Raw genomic sequence first — 10,323 nt, forward strand, 5'->3', positions numbered from 1 at the left:
TCTTCATTCTTAGCCTTCTGTGGCTTTCTCTGCTTCTCTTTACCTAGATGCCAACTGTATCTCAGCCACCCCGAGCTCATATAGAACTTCTGGGGTAAGTAGTATCCTTTTCCTCTGTCAAACACACTTGGCAAATGAAGCACAGGCTGGTTTTTAGGCAATGTAATTTCATGGGTAAAACTTGCAAATTCATTTCCAGGAGCCCTAGTCACAGCCTAGTTCCAGATGCCTATGTATCTGCTCACTATGAGTATCAACTAAAACTGACTTCAGCAAGAATCTGACTATGTCTCGTTTCAAATACTTGTTCCTGGCCTATTTGGAGCTCACAGGTGACTAGAGGCATCCTGTGTCCCAACACCTATCCTGGGAGAAAACATCAGCACAAGCTCTGAGAAGCACAACTGGTCAAACTTTTAAAAGAGGTTGTAGAGAAGAAATGATTAGGAAGAATGGCTTGGACTCGTGAATATATTTTGTGCTAGAAATTGGAAGAAGGCTGAGCTTTATTTTATATTTACCTAGAGATTATAAATGACACAAGAACACATTTCTATCTCTGCTATATGTTTTGTATGTTATTATATAAAAACAACATGCTATAATAAACTGATTAAAGAAAAAGGTTTTGCTTTCATAACTTTTTCTCAGTGGGTACCTGAATATTGATGTAATTTTTTAAATAGGTTTTCTCAACCCATGTATCATTACCTCACTATCTGGAAGGATATAATGCCTGGAAAATTTAATAAAATAACACAAAGATGAGGTAAATATTATCAGATAATACTTTGCAATGAAAACTATGTAAAATTTACCAGTTTACTCAAGCATAATTGCATATAATTAAAAACATGCTATGAGATCTGTTATGAATTTTCAACTAATGAAAGCATTTAATTAGTTCTGAGTAAGAAAAGAGGCTACATAACCAGTATAGATTTTCTTTATCGTTCAAATTCTTTTCTTCTGGATAATCCATGCTCTGTTTATCGCCTTCCCACTGGTGCTGAGAAATCAGTATATGGTCTTTTATTATTATTATTATTATTATTATTATTATTGTAAGATTTTATTTATTTATTTATTTATTTATTTATGAGAGAGAGAGAGAGAGAGAGAGAGAGAACCCAAGCAGAGGGAGGGGCAAAGGGAGAGGGAGAAGCAGGCTTTCCACTCAGTAGGGCTCAATTCCTGGGCCCCAGAGTCACAACCTCAGTCAAAGGCAGATGCTTAACCAACTAAGCCACTCAGGTGCCCCTCAATATCTGTTCTTATATTCCCCTATTCCATATTACTTTCCTCAGTTTCTAAATGCATTATCAAACCACATTATGTAACTTAAAACTGTAAAGTATTTATCAAGAGTGCCTCGTTTCCTCCAGAAACCAGGGATGCCTTCTCATTTTACTTAGTACTGTCTGTCTTGCTCGGTGAGGGGGCAAAAAAACAATTTGCATTTGGTGATCTCTTTAGCAAAAAAGATCAGTGGATCCATGCCTATTTCTGTCATTTTGTATGCCTCTGTTTTTGGTACAAAACTCAGAAGACTTACTCTGAAAGAATTCCATGTTCTATGTTGGGGGGCCCTGGCTCATTTTTATTTTCCTGTGTCTTTCATAATCTTTCAAATAACTTTAAGGGTAAACTGGAAGGTGAGTTTTTTGGGCAAGCACAGGTGACTCTGAATCCCAGTTCCAGAATGTATAGCTGGGTAGGGTTTAAGTAAGACACTTACACGTTCTAAGTCTCCATTACAACGTCTGCAAAATGGAAATAAAAATATGTATCTCATTATACTGCTGGGAAGATTAAAAAAGAAATACATATGCATTCTGTGTCTGGGACATTTTTAAATTACTGGAAACTATGTTATTTTGTATTTTTAAATCTAAATAAAGGAAATTCTTTTGCTCTCTCCCTTCATCACCTTCATAGAAGTTAATGAGTGACTCTGCTCCTATTAATACTCTAACAGAGACTTAGTGTATAAGCATTTTATACTAAATGAAGGACTAACCTTTCCTTAAAAGCTGCATCTTTAGGATTCAGCCACATATAAAAGTAATCAACACATGCAGTTCAACTATGTTTAGATTTCACTGATTTTTTTCTCAGATTACAAAGCACCTAAAGGCAGGAGGTCTAGGATTAGTACAGTAGTTTCAATAATACTCCCTTTATCTTCTGCTCTGCCATCCTGTCACAGAATGGCTGTGACAGGGCTTTCTGGGCATTGTGTCTGTGCTCTAGGCTGAAGGAAGGCAGGAGGGGGGAAGCAAAGGCATGACACCTCAACCTGCCACTATTTATATGTGCAAAAACAGCCTTCTTGCTTGTCTTGACCAGTCAACTTCTGCTCATATCACATGGACAATGCCTATACATTGCCTATACGTTGCCTTTTTAAAGACATATTGTCTTACCAAATAAGATTGGAATTCTGTTAGCAAGAGGGCAATGGAAAGTGGTTATAAGTGGGCACCTAGCAATTTTTCACACAGATACCTACAGGCACTTCAAAGACAGCTTCTCCAGAAATATTTTAGCTCTCTTATAATCAGATGAAAGTGTAATGGTAATATTGTCCAGTAGAATAATTCAGACTTCAGTAAATACGGTGATGAGTAAAGTTCTGCCCATGGGTTGAGTTGTGAGGGAAAGATAGAGGTCATCCTCTCTAGATGAGGGGTGGTGTTCCCCTCAAAATGATGGGACAATCCCCACACTGTAGGTATAAACTAAAAAGTGTGGCAGAGTATCCAGATTAAGAACTGAAACATATCTACAACGAAAATCATTTGATATGGTCTTAAATTTTGGAACATTTTTTTCCTCCCTTGAATTGGGAGGAGGAGTACAGTAGGTATGCTATGTAATTTTTTTAAAACTCTCTTAGTTTTCTTTACTGTGTCCTATATATCATTAAAGTATTAAGCACTCACAGAGCCTAATCAGATGCTGTAGGGAATAAAGTCCTGAGACAGTAGAAGGAATCCTGGTCCATTGCAAGTCTTGTTCCCTGCTGCCTGTTGACATTTGGGATGAATTAGCAGTGGTCTCTCAAAAGAACTGTGCATGTAATTCCAAGAGGTGCCCAGTGATGAAGTCTGAGGTGGTTTGCAGGAAGGAATGATTATGAGGAGCTAGCATCTAGGTAGGCAGTCCAAGGGTTGAGACAGCTCCATCTTTCCCAAGATAGACTAGAGGAAGAGGTTTCTTGAAAAATTGATGATGGTGCCAGATTAGCTCTAAATTTCCTATCTGAAAAATTATTCTGGGAGTCTGAATTTTAATGTAGATCTGATGAGTTTGGAGAGGAACCAAAATGCTTTGCAATAATCAAGGTATGGAATGAGCTGCAAATCAGGCACTCCCATTTGCTCTCCAGCATAGTTTTGAATTGGTTCATCTAACAGGAAAGAGCACTGCATTTCTGTTCACCTGTATTATAAGGGGGTGGTACTAAATGTTATTACCAAGCACTTGCCCTGTTTCTCAATGCCGAAAGCATTTTATCCATTCTACAACTGTTCATAAAGAAATATTCTAGACAAATTAATGCATACATGGACTGCCAGAGAAAGCTGCCTGGGAAGTCATTAGCTATCATGTAAATAATAGAAAATTGCTACCAAAGTTTTATAAAAGGACAGATGAAGGAAAATTTTCTTTACCTAGCGGATTAAGGAGTCAGTGGGAAAATGGCCTTTAAGCTGAGCTTCAAAATATGTGTAGAATTTAATGGGTAGAGAAGGTGGGTGGTGTATTCCCAATTAAGAGAATAATGTTGGAAACTCATGGAGTTATAAATTAAAAGGTTAAAACAGAGAGGTGCAGTGGGAGATCCATAGTATTAACTGGAGGAAGACAAAGATAACTAGTTATTTTTCTTCTTCCTGCTTTACTCCTTCCACTCCCTCCCTCCCTTATTTCCTCCCTCCTTCCTTTTTCCCTTCCTCTTTTATCCTTCCTTCCTTCTTTCATCCCTCCCTCCTTTCTCCTTCCTTCCTTTCTCCCTTTCTCTTTTATCCTTCTCTTTTCTTCTTTCCTTTTTTCCTTCCTTCCTTCTTCCCCCTTCTTTCCTTCCTCTTCCCTCCCTCCCTCTTTCCTTCCTTCTTTTCTTCTTTCCATCAATTTTTTTTAACAGATTAATAAGCTGATTCAAGGAAGGAGAAGGGTTTTATCTAAGGTCACATTATTAGCAGCTAGGTATTGTGGCGTCTAAAAAATAAGAAAAAATCAGATCATGAAGCCCCTTGAATTCTACAACAGTTAGACTTATGACTTAGGTAGTCAAATGCCAAAAGAGTAGCATAGCCTTTCTTGGGATTTAGAAAAACAGTTCCAGAACTACTGGAAAGAATATGATTAGAGTTGGGACAATTAGTAAGAAAATAGTTGTAATCTGTAGGCAAGACCTGAGGAATATCACTGTAAAGGATTGAGAGAAGTTGAACATGAACAAAATGAAGATTGTTTAAATGTTCACATTTTGACACCTGAAAAACCTTGTCACAACATTCCATTCTTTATAGATGTGATTATCTATGCAATGCTACTATGACATAGTGGTGACTATAAGATACTGAGAATGTAGATAGTTGAATGTGTTTCTTCTTCCATTCCCATTTGTGGGAGAGAAGGTTGGCCTTACATCTCTTCTTGTTCTATTGTCAGAACACTGCCTGGGTAAGATAGAGCAGTGATTGCTGTTCTACTGCAATACTTACTATCAAAAATCCGTCCCCTGCATCAGTGCCAGATTACCTGTTCCCTACCTCCTTTATCCCTATGGTCAAATATATCAAACTTCTCAACTCCACTATCAATCCCTAACAATACAAACTCTTTTATTTTCATTTATTTATTTACTTTTAGTTTCTTCTAAGTTTAATCTCAGAAAACGTATATATTTAAAAAAAAAAAAAAAAAAGAGGGACACCTGGCTGGCTCAGTTGATACAGCATGTAATGTTTGACTTTGGGGTCATGAGTTTGAGCCCCACATCGGATATAGAGCTTACTTTAAAAAAAGAATAAAATAAAATACTGATACGTGGTACAATTAAAAAAAGAGAAGCGATTGAATCATATATCTAAAGAGTATGGGGGACTGTGCTAATTGTTCAGCTAAGTCCTACATCATTTTATACTCTATCTAGCATGTTACCTACAAGTAATTTCCTCAAACATGTTTTCTATCCTTCAGTAGCTAGTATCATGCTTCTAAGCTTCTGTTTTCTAATTTGGATAGATGAGTGAGCTTGGCTGAGGGGATGCATTGTCAAAGCTGATTTATGTTGTTGTCAATCCAAACTGCTTAGCTCTGTAGCTGAAATTATCCTTTATATGCCCATTGTTCAGAGTTCAGAAAAACACCGTCTGTTCTATTGTTCATCCATAGTCAGGATACAGATTTCCTGCGCTGCTGTTGTTCTTTTCCCTATGTATCAAGCTTTACTGCAATAGCAGATGACTTTACTGCAGAGGTTTTTGGAAGCCACTCATGAAAGGAGAGAGCAGTTTTACAAATGGGCCACAGTGTGCTGGAGGTGATGTAAAAAGAATATCTGAAAGCCTAAATAACTTTACCAGTCATTTTTATTTTCATAGAATACATTAAAATACTAATGAGAGAAACCAGTTTATTTTTTCATTATAGAATAAGCCATTAAAACCATAGTTCTTAGAGAAGACAAAGACAGCAGCATGTCAGAAGTATACATAAAGTGTGCTTAGTGATTATCTATGAGAAGCTCTAAGTAATTTCTCCGACAGTAGAGGGAATGGGGCTTTTCTATATATGCCTTTCTTTGATCAAACAGAATCTAAATAGAAAACAAAAGCTATACTCAAATTTGAGTAATTTGAGAAAGTTTGTTTGTAAATGAATTGTAAAAGGTAAAAAAAAAAAAAGGTGCCTGCATTGATCTTGGGAAAACTTTCTATTCTTACCACCCTGCACCAGAGTGAATTGAATGGTTATGGGATCTAGAACTAGAGAGCTATGCAGACAGTTACCTTGAGAGAAAGACTGGCTTTTGGTCAAAGGGACACTGCTAGCACCAGTATGTCTCAAGGAGGAAACTAGAGAAACATAGAAGTCCCTACCCTCCTACCTTTCTCATATCTATTGGAGCTCCCCATTGGCTAACCAGAACTGGGAACCAGAGAGCAAAGAATCCCAATGCTGCTGCTATAGGTTACAAGGCAACCTCCAAGATTAAAAAAAAAAAGCAGGATGGAATATGGAGAGGGGCAATCTGGTAAATTATTTCTTAAATTTTCCAATACTTATTTTCTCCTTGAAGTCACCTTTTCTTAAGGTTAATATCTTGACCTATTGATCACTGCATTTTCTTCAAGATCAAACTAATTTATACGTGGTATTTTTTTTTTCTCTCCATACTTAGAGTCTTTACACTAATGCTTAGGAGGCTACGCCTCCCAAGGCTAGGCCTATGACAAGATGTGTGGCCAAGGAATCTGCTCAGAAAGGAAGAAAAAGGATTTTCACCAACTGTATCACCTCTCAGCATGGTTACAAAATGTTTTCCAGTGCTTTACCTTATCCAGTTCTCACAAGACCATGAGATAGGCAATTCTATCCCTGCATCTGAAATAAGAAAACTAAAGCCAAGAAGCTGATTTTTCTTGGGTAGCATGGTACTTCTTTCTTTCTTTTTTTTCAAGATTTTATTTATTTATTCATGAGAGACACAGAGTGAGGGAGAGACATAGGCAGAGGGAGGAGCAGGCTCCCCTCTATCATGGAACTCTGGGATCATGCCCTGAGCTGAAGGCAGGGTCCCAACCTCTGAGTCACCCAGGTGTCTCAGCATTGTACTTCTGTTTTGGGTTCTATATGCTTGGCCCTGAGTCTCTGTATGTTCCTTGGGTCTGGAGAAGTTGCTATCATAATGCAGCTTCTAATGTTTGCTACTGTTTAGAAAACTTCACAACTTTGAAAAAAACTGTACACATCTTGCTTAAGTAAACCAATTCAAATCTTGAAAAATGAGTCATTTATAATAAACAACAAGCATCTGAACAATGGCTTCTGGGTTGTTCAGAGTTACAATTACATCTGCTGGACTGGAATGATTTACCTTTAGCCTCAGCATTATTCATAGCCTTTATATTACATGAGAGCCAAACAGTCTTTGGAATGGTTTTGGATGAATCTAGCAACAGCCCTGCAACTCACATCTTTAAGCATAAGGATAAACTTTGGAGTTCTTCATCTGACCTTTGCTGAAAGAAGGAAGTGAATTTCAAGTGAATTCAACTTTTCCAAGTGAATTCAACTTCTCCTAAGATCATCATTTTATTATATTATTAGACCTAAAATTCCATTTTTCCCCAAAAAGGATTGCTAGCACAGCATATACAGCTTGTCAAGAATTTTGGAGATCTTCCTTTGGAATAATCCTTTGAAATTATTATTATAATAATTCCTTTGAAATTATTCCTGACCTAAAATGAGGGTCTCACTTTCTTTCCTGATTTTAATGACAGCTTAAATCACTTTTGCTTTTAGCAATGCCTGTATTCCCAAAGTGAGATCTTGTATTTCCCCCACTGTGTATGGAAAAGTTAGACTCAAACTGGAAGTGAACATTTTGTTAGTCTTAATTTAAGCACTTTGTAAAACATCAAATATGAGCATTTACCTAGAGATGGGAAATATACTGTAAAAAATGGTCCTATTCTTTCCACTTTATAATGTAAATTGAACTGAAGAAATTCATGGATTTTTCCTTTTTGCAGTTAGTTAGCTTTCAATAGTTTCTTAGTAAAATGCATTTCAGAAAAAAAAATTCAATGAAGTCATTTTTGAGCTTCTTTCTTCCCACATTTGTGCTAGTGAACAAGAAACAATCACAGCAATGAATTAATTACTCTAATAACATCTCTCATAATCACATTCTTTAAAGAACAAGGGTCTTTTTCCTTCTTGTATTGAAGAGCAGCCAATCAAAATACAGAGATAATTGTTCTAAAACCTCCTTGCTCTCCTTTTTAATATAATTATTTTAAATATCTAGGGAGAAAAACTAAGGAGGCACAATCAGAGGAGGAATTAATTACTCTATTAACTTTGCTTTTACCCAGTTTCATTTATTCACAGTTCTGGAAGGGGCCCTCCAGAGGTCACCATTCCATGTATCTGCCACCTGTCAGGGATGCTTCTAAGCTGTGCAGACAGATGGGTACCTTCCTAATGTTTTGCTCCACCATGTAGGTTTCATTTTTTTTTCTTTCTCTGTCTTTCATTATTCCTTTTTCTGTGCCTTTGGGCTATAATTACCCAGAAGAATAAATAAATTATATATTATATACATCTTGTACATCTGTATATATATATACAGTATCCTCTCCTTTTTTTAAAATAATTTTTAATAATAATTTATTTTTATTGGTGTTCAATTTGCCAACATATAGAATAACAACCAGTGCTCATCCTGTCAAGTGCCCACCTCAGTGCCCGCCACCCAGTCACCCCCCCAGGCCTCCTCCCCTTCCACCTCCTCTAGTTCGTTTCCCAGAGTTAGGAGTCTTTCATGTTCTGTCTCCCTTTCTGATATTTCCCTCTTATTTTTTCTCCTTTCCCCTTTATTCCCTTTCACTATTATTTATATTCCCCAAATGAATGAGACCATATAATTTTTGTCCTCTCCGATTGACTTATTTCATTCAGCATAATACCCTCCAGTTCCATCCACGTCGAAGCAAATGGTGGGTATTTGTCATTTCTAATGGCTGAGTAATATTCCATTGTATACATAGACCACATCTTCTTTATCCATTCATCTTTCGATGGACACCGAGGCTCCTTCCACAGTTTGGCTATTGTGGACATTGCTGCTAGAAACATCAGTAGCCTCTTCTATCATTGTCCCTTCCCGCCATGATAGGTAGCAGATGAGCAGCCTGGCGGTGGTGCAGGGAACCCACCCTTTGCTTCAGTGGGCTCGCCTGCATCCCCCAACAGGTGCTCAGGACCCAAATGTCAGCAACACTCAGCCCTCCTCTTCAAAGTGTGCTCCTGAGGGCTCCACCCAGCATCACTGTAGCACAGTGTGTCACTAACCTTTCTTTTTGTGATATGGAAAAAAATGCTATAAATGTTAGAAGTAGTCATTGTATGTTGTACAAGCATTTGTGGACATGTAAAATAAAAGTTACATAATGCTTCTGTTTAAAAAATATATATATATAATATATACATATACATATACATATATATATATATATCTTCATTTTTCATTCTTTTCCAGGACCTTCTCCAATTTCTTGAAGATAATACACTATGTCAAAAGCGTACTTCATTAAATCTAGAACTTATTTTTGGAAAGGTAGCATGTCTTTAAAAATCTGTTTCTATTTTGAAGATGTAAGCTGAAAAACTGCAAGATGGATAATGATAGCATTCAGGAAACACTCCAGGGAGTAGAAAAAGACATGTTGGTAATACTGCCTCATTCCTACTCCTGGCCTTAAATTACATTTTGAACAATTTATTGAAAGCTTATTGCTGAGATTTTCTTTAGTCCTCTGCATGTTTATCACCTTTTAAACATTCTCTTTTAACATTTTAAAGAGAAAAAAATAAATTTTTCAAAATAAAAGTGATCATGTTTTTGTGTTTTGTTTTAATCTAGTGTAGTAATATTCTTTTGGAAAAAATTGTAAAATAGTTGAAAGACTCTGTGCTGGGGAATATCAGAGGAAAACTCCTCTAATCTTGTCCCATAAAATGAATGGCTATTGCAACTAGTCCTATATCCACATTCTCATGCTTTCTCCTTCTCAGCATTCGGGAGTTCAGAATTTGAGTTAAAAATTGAGTAGATATAAGTTATAACCTTTGAGTCCACATCTAAAGTCATAATGATTCTGATTTTCAGGAATTTTGGAGCAGAGTCTAGGTAATAATAGTTCTTTGTCCAGAGGCACCCTGTAGCCAGGAGCTTCTGTGGAACTAAATTCAAAAGATTAGATATTTCATACATCAGTCGGGATTCATGTTCAAAGATGCCTAATGATCTCAGGTATTATATTTCCTCTATGTATCTTTTTCTCCTGTGTGATTCTTATGAAAGGTTAATTAACAATACTGCAGTATCTTCAGCACTGGTGTTTATTATATTCATTTCTCTCTGAGCTCTAACAAGGAGGATGTTCACAATCTCGCAAAGAGAAAGACTGGAGTTATGTTCTCTCTGTTGTTTTAAGTTGATTTTGATATCAAATCTGCTCCCAATAAAATGAATATGGACAGCTGCATTAGCTTTTGCTATGGAAAAACATTTTAAAA

General features: G+C 36.7%; 1 long non-coding RNA gene across 1 annotated transcript; it reads left to right on the forward strand.

Moving 5' to 3' along the window:
• Positions 1 to 4,588: 4,588 nt before the first annotated feature.
• On the forward strand, positions 4,589 to 9,569 carry LOC112668917 (uncharacterized). Its single transcript, XR_004808690.1, has 3 exons — positions 4,589 to 4,692; positions 8,118 to 8,243; positions 9,284 to 9,569. It is a non-coding gene; the product is annotated as an uncharacterized LOC112668917 (long non-coding RNA).
• Positions 9,570 to 10,323: the final 754 nt, after the last annotated feature.

This window comes from Canis lupus, chromosome 23 (genome assembly GCF_003254725.2).
Source record: "Canis lupus dingo isolate Sandy chromosome 23, ASM325472v2, whole genome shotgun sequence".
In the NCBI taxonomy this organism is placed as follows: Eukaryota; Metazoa; Chordata; class Mammalia; order Carnivora; family Canidae; genus Canis; species Canis lupus.